This window comes from Bos grunniens, chromosome 5, assembly GCF_055505025.1.
Source record: "Bos grunniens cultivar Pamir isolate PY7600 chromosome 5, Bosgru_T2T1.0, whole genome shotgun sequence".
NCBI classification, from domain to species: Eukaryota; Metazoa; Chordata; class Mammalia; order Artiodactyla; family Bovidae; genus Bos; species Bos grunniens.
This window is the reverse complement of record NC_141169.1, coordinates 96,491,230-96,504,080: the sequence shown is the minus strand read 5'-3', so window position 1 is coordinate 96,504,080 and position 12,851 is coordinate 96,491,230. Positions and strand designations below refer to the sequence as shown.

Below are 12,851 nucleotides of genomic sequence, written 5' to 3'. Positions count from 1 at the left end.
ATCTGGGCTACAGACTAGAAGAAATTTTTTTTACCTTTATTGCAGGTTACTTAAAATAAGCTTTGTTGCCATTTCAGCTGTAAAGTCTCTAGTCCTCCCCAGTACTTATTTAAAATTATTGTCAAGAGTGAAAAATCTGATTGGAAGGTTTAACCATTGGCTAGATTTGAGCACTTTTTGGAGCTTAGATTCTGTGGGAAAATCTTTAACTAGCCTTCTATAAATTGAAATTGATTATCAGGATTTAAAAAACTTAATTTTCTAGAAATTATAAAAATTGGCACTCTTTTCATGTAAAAAGTACTATAAAAGAGTTAAAAAAAAAAGACCTTGAGCAGAGTTTGACTTTTTTTTTTTTTTCTGGACTGAAATGGAGGCTTTCTTTCAAGCGAATTCCCTGATGTTTGCTGTGTGTGATTTGGCTCTATCTCTGTAACTGCTAATATGTGGCATGGACTTTAAGCTGTTTGGGATCAGGATGTACCCAAACTCTGTATTGCAAGTCGGGATCCGCAGGCATTATGTTACACAACTGGCTTGCTGCCTTCTGTTTTCTGTGTTCTGAGTAGCTGCATTGTTTGTTGCAGTATATGCATTAGCTGTTGTCAGTGTTCAGTTTCCTGCAGGCTGACATAGTGGGAGGGGCTTTGTTTGATACATAGCTGAGTTTCCACTGTGTGAGTTCTTGAGTGCACACTGCAGCCATCTTAATTACACTTTAGTGCAACTGAGACAGTGCAGCTGTCTCAAAATGGCTGCTAACCTAGTCTTTGTAACTGCTTAGGCAGCCACTATGCCACTAAGGAGACCTGTCACTTGCATCAGGACCAGAGGTAAGAACCAATTACTCTTGATCTCTGAACATTTTAATTAAAAAATATTTGCATTTTACTAAGTTTATATAGGAAGGTGAACTTAGAGCTTGCTGGCTAAGAAGTTGAAATGTTTGCTGATAGAACCTATAAGCCTCTTTTATGGAAATAGTACATAGCATGCTGAGGTCAAAGGTTAAATTCCTGTAATTTCTCACCATCTTATGCTCTGTCATTACCAGAACATTTGATCACCACAGTAATGCTTTTCTGGCCCTGATTAACTTCATGTTCCTTTTATGTTGGAAAATTCAGTGCTTGTTATTTATTTGTAGAAACAAAGAACAGTATATTATATCAGATTTTTTTTTTTTTTTAAAGAAGCCATAAATAAGTCTTGTTTTGCATGAAAATTGTGATTTTTCTAAATTTGTATGTGTGTATCTGTATGTTTTGGAGGTATTGTTTGATTGCTTTCTGGGAAGAATGTTAATTTTCTGGATATAAATCACAGTTACAAAAATTTAAAAAAATTTTTTGCACTGTTACTTTTTTTGTACTGTGCGTTCCAGTTCTTTATTATTATGCTGCCTCCTCCCGGCCACCCAGTTCTTTCAGTTTTGATGGAGCTAACTTTTTATCATTATATTTTTTGCTTAAATTGACATTGAGATTCAGATTTTGAATTTAGAAATAGCTCACATTTTCTAGGTCTGAATACCTTTTTCTTTGTATCTAATATATTCTTATGCAACAGGACTGAAGTAAATCTGTTTTTTAGTTAATTAAGTGATATTATGTGTGCCCAGTTTACCTTAGTTAAAATCTGTAGTATACTTAAACTAATGACTCAGTAACTTTGTTAATTTAGTTTCAAAATTTTCAAAAAGCTTTCTTAACGTTGTTCTGAAGTAGAAAACTTTATTGAGATATTGTAAGTCGGTAGTGACCCAGAAAGCAGGAGAATTAAATTTTTGTTACTATATTATTTCAGATAGCAGAACAGTTATTTATAATTAAAGCGCTAATACTTAAATCTCAGTACGTAAAATTTTTTTTCTAAATGATATAGTACATCCCTCTATCTTTATCAAGAGTATTATGAATATATCCCTGACTAATATGACACAGAACAGTAAGTTTTGAACTTTCTAAATACAGCAGCTTCTAAAAAATAGCAACTTTCTGCACCTTAAGTTGTTATGAAGAATCCTAGCGTATAAAAAGGGTATATGAATGGTGTATTTATTGTGTAAGTATTTTATAATGTGAACTTATGACATTTACTTATTATAAACTTACTTAATAAAATGAGAACAATTAGTCTGTTATGATAAAAATGAAAGTTTGAAACCAGATCATGTATGACAATTATGGTCTTTAGGATCTAGGTCACCTATTTGTAGATGTCTAGGTGCTAAGGGACTGTGGAATTCAGCTTGAAAAATACTCTAGAACATATATCCTTCATTTCTTTTCTGATATACAAATTTTCATGACCTATATTTTAAGACCTATATTTGCATGATTTAACAGTTTAAAATTGCTGCCTTGCCCTCAAATTGTTTTTACTTGTTCTTATTTTTAAACTTTTTAAGCAACATTATTGTTTTTCCTAACTTAATCAGTATTTATTTATTCAGTGGCCTAAAATTTATTTGGGATCATTAGCTCAGTTTAATCAACAGCTGCAGTATGTTCGTTTTATGTATTAATTTATTACTTTGTAAAGTTATTAGGACTTTTTTGTGTGCCGTAATGAATTCTCATAATCTGAACATTTCTTTATGTAAATGTGCATATGAGCTTGCCTGTGAAAAAGTAAAAGAACTACGAATCCAATATGTGTGACAAATCCAATATATGTGAGCAATTCTATCCATTGTGCATTTCGTTTCAGTAAGGTTTTGCCCCAGAGTATGAAATAGGAAAGTGAATGTGCTGTGACTCTAATCATTCTTATTTTTTTGGCTTCTTATAGTACAAACAGCTCACTGTATTTCAAAAATTGCATGTGATGTAAACCAGCTACTTGGTTTTATATTCTTTATTGCTGGAGAGAAACTAACTAGGTTGAAATTATTGATCAATTTCTGTTAACCTTCAGAGTAGGGCCTCAGGGAAATTTTAATGATCCATTCTTCTTGCCTTCTATTGTGGACTATAAAATTTACATCCACCTTACCCTCCACAAGATGAATCCACTGATTATTACTTAGACAAGAGGAAACACCAATGCACTGTGGTTACTCATTTCTGATTCTTTCAGTGCCATGTTGCACTTTTGCAGCTCTGAACATAAGCAACTATAAACATAAAGTTGACCTCACTGGGATTATTACTTTTAGGATTAGTCACAGTTTTTAAATTTTCTATGCTGAATGTTAGCTATTATGCTCAATAATTGAGGGCATAATAAATCTGGGTGCTGGGTAATTAACATGTTACATTATTATTTTGTCACTTTTTGCCCTCCTCATTTGTTTATTCCTTTTCACAAGCCATTTTGCTAGCATAAATCTTCAAGAGAAATGTTGAGGTAGCAGAAAGAACATTGACCAAGAATTCAAACCTATATTTGAATTATACTTTTGCTACCTTTTCTTATATTGCCTAACTTACATTTTCTGATTCTCATTTCCTTATCTATAAAATGGAGGAAAAAATCCTATCTATTTGGCAAGGATATGTTGGCGATTTACATGTTTTTGAATAATACCAAAAAATACTCCACAAATATCTAGCATACTAATTTTTCTGTAGTACTTGAATGCTCTTCAGTTTCTTTTCTCAGATGTCATATACTATATCAGATAGGATTGGATCAGGGAATGTGTTATGTTTAGAAAGAAGGGGAAATTTCTCATAGAATTAATGCTCAGAAGTGGTAACTAACACCATTATATCTACCTGGTAATTGATATATTCATATTTGTACTCCTGGGTCCTCTCTGTTGAATAAATTAGCCTTCCTTTGCTGTATGTGGGTAGTGGTAGATGTATTTATTAAGTCAAGCCAATATAGAATGTTGTCATTGCAGAATTAGAGTAGGAGAAATGTTTCGGTTCCAGTCTGGCTGAGTAGTCCACACATGCGGTGAGAAAATAACTTTTTCTAAAGAGATAACTTGAATTCAGGGCCCAAGAGTTTTATATGTTTCAGTACAGATGAGAGTCCTTACAGTATAGTTCTCTTTCAGTGGCCACAAACTGGCAGCGAGCAGACTTCTTTAATGTTTTAACCACTGCTATATTTCTCTAATACTTAAAGTTGCCAGATTTTAAACAAAAATCTGCATGTCTCATCTTTTAGAAAATAGAATATTGGGTAGTGCTAGAAATGTATTTTGCTGGAGAAAAATAATCAACAGTTTAGTACATAGTCTCCTTCAGATAGGGCCTCCTCCTCACAGCTGGTCCTCTTCGTTGATTCACATTACCTTCTGGGCTCCTGTGAGCTGTTCCTTTCAAATCCCTATCCTACTTACTTCACAGATTGTTGATGGCCATTAATATCTAAAATACAGCTTCTCATCCAGAAGAAAGTAAACATAAGTAAAATCTGACCTACTTCATGTGGTAGGAGAGATAGCATATGTAAAATCAGCTTACTCTTTAGAAGATATGGCACATTTGTCTTGTCCTGGATTTTATAGTAGAGTACCATCGTTACTGATTGAAGGAGATCCACTGACATCAGCAAAAAGTGACATTCATTTGAAAGTAAAGTGGTTAAAAAAATACAAACTAGGAACATTTAAGTTCTTCAAAGTCTTTTAATGTGATAATAAATTCTCTTTACATGTTATCACTCTATTAAATCTATCACTATATTTATTTGTTATATCATTATTGATGTTTTTAATGATGATATTGAATAAAAAATGTTAAATTATATTCACGATGTGCAATTTACTGAACAGGTAAATGGAATGAACTTTATAAAAGAGTTTTGCTTAAACTGATTAAGAAATATTAGCACTTAAAATAAGTAAGTTCCTAATAGAAAGTTCTCTTCACTGTACTAGACTACATAATTTCATAGGCCATTATATATACTTGTTTTTGTTAATATTTCACTTCCATGTATAAAAGATTTACCATCTCAGCTATGTGAAGACTTCCTTGATGATCCATGAAACATGGTAGTGTATACTTGTGATCTGATGTGAATTTGAATTCCACATTTTCCAGAGTAAGCCAGCTTCTTAGTGTTCATGTAATGCCATGGCATTGGTAACCCCAGTGATGTGCTAGAAGAATGTTATTCATTTTTAGAAAGTGAGTTTCAAATTAGAGAGAAAGCTTTAGGGAAAATTGAAAATCCAGTTAACTTGCACAGGAAACATTGATTGACTCCCTTGTTTTCCCACTTCTTACACTCCTGAAAGAGAAAGTCATTTGGAAGAAAGCATAAAGTTTATTCACATAAGGGATTTTTAATAAATTGCTCAGGTTAGAACTTTCACTGAGTGTTCTCTATTAGTAATTTGTAAGTCTGTTATTGGACATCAATGTTTAAGTATGGAAATGATGAAAATAATGCTTACTCAATAAATCTTTGAGTTTAATGAGAAGGGGGAGTTTAACACAAGAAAAAAAGCTTAGAGTTGCTTCTGCATCTTCTTGAGGGTGTCTGCCTTCTCTGCTGAAGTAAACCAGACAGTACTGCCCAGTGGAGTCATCTGACTGATTTTTTTTTCTGACATACAAGCATCATGTCATGCAGAGCGGAAAGTATTAATGTAGAAGTCAGGAAGTGATTGTTTTGGTGCTGCTAGTGAGTAGTTGCATAGTTTGAATAAATTATTTAAGCTCTAGATGCCATTTTGTGATCATTAAATGAGGAAGGTGGTTGGACCACAGGTAAGAATACGAACTTTAGAATCAAACAGGGTCAAGGTAAATTCATATTCTTCCACTCATTTGTTAGAATAGTGCTCAGAGTATCAATATAATGCCTATATAGTAAGTGCTCAATTGGTCCTGGCTATTTGCTTATTTTCAGAATTTCAGTTTTCTTTAAAATGGGGATAAAGTACCATATAGAGTTGATACTGGGATTTAAATGGGCAAAACAAAGTACCTAGTGTAGTGTATGACACAAATAAAGTATGAGTAAGATTGGTTGCTTGTTCCTCACAAGGTTCCCTCCAGCATGAATTGTTTTGCTCTGTGTTTCTTTTTTTAATCATTATGAAATTGAGAGGTCTGGGGTACTAGGTACTCTAGAAAAGGGTTTAGGGAAAGAGGGTTGTTAGGGCCCTGGCTGATACACAGTAACAATGCCCAAGAGCAAGGTGTTTAAATCTCAAATTGAAGACCTTCAAGAGCCCGAAGGGGACAAAACAAAGAGTTTTTATTTGTGCTAGGGCAGCATGATACAGTGAAACAACAATGTACTGTGAATTGATCAGTTGAATCAACAAATTTAATAAATATTTATTATGCCCCTCTTAATTTCCCAGGTACTGTTTTGATGGCTGGAATACAAGATCCTTTGCTCTCAAGGAGTTTACACTGGGGCAGGGAAAAAAGGAGCATAGAAGTAAATAAGAGATGCTCAACTGAAAATGCTGGAGGTGGGATGGGGTAGTGACTAGCTAGGTGAACCCTACTCAAAATGTGTTTTGTAGGTCAGCTCAGGGTCAGTTATCAGTTTATCTGTTCCTGGTCCTCCATTAGATAACTAAAATTAAGAATGTCTAGAAAATTTTACATCAATCTAAGAAAATAATTTTATATCAGATCAAAGAATAAGAATCATATGTTTTATATGCTTCCCTCACCCCCAGATAACTCATCTTCATTGTGTTTTACAAGAATACTAATCTGTAATGGATTGGAAATAAAACCTTGATTCTTTACCATTGTTAGTTTGAGAAACATTGTTTCTCACTGTTTCTCAACTTTAATTTTAGTGTGGTAACTTCCATTCTTGGCATTTAGATAAGCAGGCTGCAGAAAATTTGAGCTTCTTACAGTTAATTAATTCATTGTTGGGATTAATTTATTTTGCTTTAAAAAACAGTCTCTACTTGTTATTAACATTATATTTTATGCTGGATTAAAGGACTTTAGTTCCTTTGATTTTAAAGTACATTTATTCAAAGAGTTGGGTGTATAAAGTAGAAAGAGGGAGGAACCAAAATTAAAACTGGAATGAATACAATACTTAGATAATTTCTGACTCTGAGATTTTATGATCAATTGTTCTTTTGGTATAAAATCTTTCGTCCCACCAAGTGTTAATTTGCACAATGTCTACTATATGAAGTCACACAATCTTATATACTTGTCCCTGTCCCTTCATATGATGCTGGTGGAGCACAGATCCTAAGAAGAGAATATAGTTGAGGAAATCTATACTACTTATCAGAGATAATGTGGGTAGCATTTAGGATTATCCACATATTAGAAGTCTACCAATTCCTGTTTTTATATAGCTTTATCATTTCCTTATTTAGAGCCTTATTTATTGCATGTAGGGATAATTTAAGACCTGTGTTTTAAGACAACTGAACATAAGATTAAAAAATAAGGAACATATTTTGGATAACCCTTAGTTAGCATATTAAATGGACTCCCCTGGTGGCTCAGATGGTAAAGAATCTACCTGCAGTGCAGGAGACCTGGGTTCAATCCCTGGGTCAGGAAGATCCTTTGGAGAAGGGAATGGCAACCCATTCCTGTATTCTTGCCCAGAGAATTACAGGGACAGAGGCTATATAATCCATCGTGTCACAGAGTCAGGCATGACTTGAGCGACTAACACTTTCATAGATAATGACTCAATTTTTACCCAGTCAGATCTGATCCATTAAAACAATACATAAGTGATTTAGGTTCAAAAAGAATATATCACACAAAATATGTTCTTATGTAGATACTTGTAATGTAACATACCTGAGTGTTGATACTGAGTGCATACTTTTGTAATATTCACCAGTGGTAAATATGTCGAATAATTTAAACATCATAATAGTGACACTTGAAGATGTATTATCTTATTATCTGGTAAAACATAAAGCAATATCATTCTAAGAACACGTCTATTTAATGATCATTTACTATTTAAGTGATTAATTAAAATTTGAAAGGCAGCTGTAGAGTAGAATAAGGACAGCTTTTAGCTAATATGAATTATAACTTATATTTTTAATGATTGTTAAAGTAGCAATCATTGGATTTATGTAATCATGTTGATTTATGCCACAAATTAAGGCTTTTGAATATCTCTGGGGGTTAAAAATATTCTTGATGTAGTGGGGTTAGAATTTCAGTTATATAAGAACTCTAAGTTGGTTTTTTCTTATTACCTTGATTTTAATCATGTTAGTAAATAGATAACTAGATATATTCTAGAACCAGTCAGTGCCTGTTGGGGAACAAATGGGGGAGGGTTTACTCAGCAGTATTCTTCAGTTTGGTCATGAAATGAGGACTGCTTTATGTAAATTGTTCTTACTGGCGCCAGCTAGCTGTAACTGCAGTCTGGCTGTGCTAGGGTAGCAAATAATATGTGTCATGGATTTTCTGTTTGGAATGTATAAGAATGCAGCCTTTTGGACTGAAAGAACAGAGTTGATGCATTAGAATAGGAGTACTGAGACCTCCACAATTGCCAGTGAATAAGTGAAATAGTGAGAAGCTATAAGCCTTTTAACTTTTTGCTCTGCTTTTGTAGATTTGTACCTATTGATACTATTGGGTAATATGTGGGAGGTACTTAACTGCACACAGTTGCTGCAGACCTAATAGTTGGCAGCATAGAAAGCTATACAAAAGAATTCTGATTCTAGGCATCTTCACTTGCAACAGTCCTTTGGAAGATGTACGTTGAGTGTTCTGTGAGCTTCACTGACATGCTGTCTGATGTTTTCTGGCTTTTGTGGTTGATGGGATGTTTGCTGCACAAACTACACAACAGATGTGAACCACTGAAAGGAATTTTAAAATGTAGCCAGTCTACTGTATTCCTATTTTTTTTTAAATGAATATGTACCAAACAAGGAATTTAGGCTCAAAAAAAGCTGATCTAGAAATCTGCATTAGCTTTTATGCTTATACAAATGAACTGAGTAGCAGTGGTTAACAGAAGAGGAAGTCTTTTTCACAGTATCAAGCTGCCCACAGGTAAGAGATTCAGGTCCGTTTTCTATGATAACTCTTATCCCTCCCCTACCTCCTCAGGCCTTATATCTGTCTCTCACCTTTGAGAAGTTTTTTTGTTTTTAGTTTTATTAATACTAAGATTACTAGATTGTTTAATGTTAATTTTCAGGAGATTCTGAATGTCATATTTGGATTTGATTTCTTAAAAATATTTTCATCTTCTCTAATTTATCTCAGGTTTAAATTGAAAATAACAATAGGCTTCATATATGAGTATTATTCATGCATACAATATGTTCTTATTACATAGAAATCAGTTTTAGGTCTCTCCATAGTCCTGTTACTGTGTTCTCAGTTGTAGTGACACCAACTGGTACATAAAGAGCGATGACTTTGTAACCTTACTAAACATGAAGTTTTAGTTTAAATGTACCCCTTTGACTTCAAAATCAGAATGCTTGTTTTCACAAGTGACTCATTAACATATATTAGATAATGTATATTTATACATATAACATGGTCAAGTGTTCCCTACCACCTTTATCATTTCCATTTCCACATATTTAAATTCATCACCATTTTATGAAGTGAATTTAAGAATCTAAAACTAACAAGAATGTATTAATTAGAAATTCTGTTGAGTCTAATATTTTATTTCTTAAGCTTGGTGAAAGGTACATGAGCATTTATTATTTTTTGTGTGTGTGTGTCTGAAAAATTGCATACAAAAAAATCTCATTGAAATAAAAATAACTATATAAAATAATGAATATGGTAACCATTATTGTAAGTCAGGCATAACAAAGGCAACTCAGCACGCATGAAAAGATATGAAGATTTATGTTTATAAAGAAATGCATACTGATATATCAGTATTGTTGTTCAGTTGCTAAGTCTTGTCAGACTCTGTGACACCATGGATTGCAGCATGCCAGGTTCTCCTGTCCTTCACTCTTTCACACTGTATCAGTATGGCCAGTGATAGGATATATTACAGATTGGTATAATAGTTTTAGAGGAATGAGAGTGGGGAGGTAAGAAAGTTGAATGAAGCTGAGAGAGGGTGGTGAGGCTAGTTTAGGGAAATGGAGGGAAGGAATTAGAATAGGCAGTTCTCTGCCTTTGCATTCTTTCTGGGAGTTAAATAGCAGATTCTTTCTGCAACCTGAAAGTGCTAGTTTTAGTTGGGACTTCAGTTCTTTAGATAAAGGGTAGTTGGTCCTTTATTACTGTGTAGTTGAATACTTAAAATCTAGAGGTCAACTGTGATAAAAGGCACACTCATGTTTCAGGGGCCCAAACTATTTCCCATTGCCCTTTGACTGGGTTGCTTGGGATTTTAAAAATGATTGTTTTAATATATGTTCTGTTGAAGTATAAAAATGTATATTTGTGGATATATTTCCTCCAAGGAAAGAATTTCACTAGAATTGGAGAAATGGTGATAGTAGAAATATATTAATTTTGAATAATGTGCTTGAGGTTCAGTGGAAGAATGAGGCTGGATGTGTTCTTTTGGTGTAGAGAGCACAGTTGGGAAATGTTTTCAGACTTCTCTTTGAGGCAATGTTTGGGAGAATGTTGGGCTAGGAAGACAGTGGAGATAGACTGGTTTATATATGTATATAGATAAAGAGGCAAGGAGTTGTTAGACCAAAACAGGCATTTATTGATTACTATTAGAGTTTGGGGTCACGGCAAAGAAAGATGTTGGAAAACAGGAGTGTTCTGTCTATAGAGAAAAAAACCTAAAAAGGCATATAAAACAAAAATAAAGGACATGAGCATAATAAAGTTGTGCAGTCTTCGAGACTGTTAAGCTTGAGTGTGCATGATCCAAAAATCTAGGGAATGAAATTTGAAGTTTTAGTTTTGGTGTTCCTCTTAGGCAACAACTTTTGTTTAGCAAGCAATGTAGACCTAGAAAATCTTTGAAGTGAAACGGACGTGAGTGATCTAACATCACACCTTGCACTGGAGTCTACTGTTTGTTATTTCTGACAGGTAGTTATCTGGCTTCTGCATCGTTTCTAGCGACAGAAAAGAAAGGCTGTATAAGGCAGTTCCTTCTTTTGTTGGACATCCAAAACAATGAACGTTTGCAGATTTTGAAACAAAATTGGCCTTTCATTGTTTTGTTCCTGCCCTCTACCTTGTGTCTGTCTCTTTCTCTGTGTATCTCTCTGTCATTTTTACATGACAAATCTGCACTATTTAAAGAAAGCCATTAAAATTCTCTTGTGTTTTCTAGGCTAAATATCCACCATTTTTCTGACATTTGCTCATATACTGCATTGTTGTAGGTCATTCTTTAGCCTGGTCATCCTCTTGTTTATTCTACTGTTTTTATTTTTTTTAATATAAATTTATTTATGTTAATTGGAGGCTAATTACTTTACAATATTATATTGGTTTTTCCATACATCAACATGAATCTGCCACAGGTGTACATGTGTTCCCCATCCTGAACCCCCCTCCCTCTTCCCTCCCCATACCATTCCTCTGGGTCATCCCAGTGCACCAGCCTCAAGCATCCTGTATCACGCATAGAACCTGGACTGGTGATTCGTTTCATATATGATATTATACATGTTTTAATGACATTCTCCCAAATCATCCCACCCTCACTAATATTCTACTGTTTTTAAAAGTCTCTTTTTATCTGTGATGCTCATAAGTAAATACATTACTAAAAAGAATGTTCCTTTTTTCTGACAGTGTACTTCCGTTCTCCAGTTTTAAGTTTGCATTGACATTTTTGGCAGCCACTTTCCACTGCTGAATTTTATTGAGTTTGAAGCAAGTTAAAATCCCTTAGTCTTTTTCATGTATTCCATTGATAACATGTAATATACTTAAGTATTTGAACCAAGTGTATTATCTTATAATTATATTTTCTTAATTTCTAATGTGGTTTATTATGCTTTCTTTTGATTTTCCTTGCTTGTTTTCCCCCTTTAGGAAGTCTCTCAAAGAGCTGGTTTTAGATTTCATTGATTGCTTGCTGTTTTATTGAGTTTCCCATGATAATTTTCAATTTTTATTGTAGTTACTTTCTTTGGGTTTATAACTTTTACTTGCATTTTTGAGTTTGTGCTTCTTTATTAATATGTGCATTTAGGTTTTCTCCTGAGTATCATTTTAGTTGAATTCCCTGGGTGGTATTTTGTTAATACTTTGTTGTTTATATTATTTTACCACTGACTGCTCCTTAATCTAAAGTTTTTTTTTAAATTTATAAGGAGATAACTTTCCCTCTCATTTCATTATTGTTTATCTAACTGTAGTAAGTTATGGCTAGAGAATGTGGCCTTGTGTGAATTTTGTGGGGGGGGTTGGTCTTTGAATTTATTAATATTTCCTTGTCACCATATGCACAGTCAATATTAATGTATGTTGATTTTTGTTCATAAAAATTTGTATTCTGGGTTTTTTGGATATACAGTTCTATTTACTTTTCTACTGAGCAACTTCACTTCTTCACTTCAGCATGTTAATTGAGAAATGCATTTTTAATATTTGTTTTTTTTCATCTGTAGAGTTTAGAAAGAAGTGTGTCTATCTGAATTTATTAGTTTTTCCTTGAATTTTTAAAAATATATTTTTGGTTTATGTGATCTGAAGTGGTATTTAGGTATATCAGACATAATGTTTCTAGTGGATTGTACCTTTATTAATTAGAAATATCTTTTTTGTTCCATTACTGGATTTTAAATTTGAATTTTTTTTTATATGTTATATGTAGGTTTTGTACATCTACTTAACTTTTTTTTGGTTGGCATTTGCCTAATGTATCATTTTAACCTGTTTTCAACCTTTCTACGTTATTTTATTATAAGGTAATATATAGCACATATTTATTTGATGATATTTTTGTCATTTTACCCAGTTTGAAGCCTAAGTAACTTTTAGATTAGACTTTAG

General features: G+C 33.4%; 1 protein-coding gene across 13 annotated transcripts in view; it reads left to right on the top strand.

Moving 5' to 3' along the window:
- Positions 1–12,851, top strand: part of ATF7IP (activating transcription factor 7 interacting protein) — a 115,076-nt gene that overhangs the window by 18,512 nt on the left and 83,713 nt on the right. For 2 of the 13 annotated variants that reach the window (XR_015164228.1, XM_086401930.1), the window contains exon 1: positions 470–833. The exons of 9 other annotated variants lie outside the window; for them this stretch is intronic. The gene's annotated coding sequence lies outside the window, so the exon portion shown is untranslated. Of the gene's footprint in view, positions 1–345; positions 834–12,851 lie in introns of those variants that run through there. 2 more of the 13 variants (XM_086401934.1, XR_015164232.1) reach the window with 2 other exon arrangements.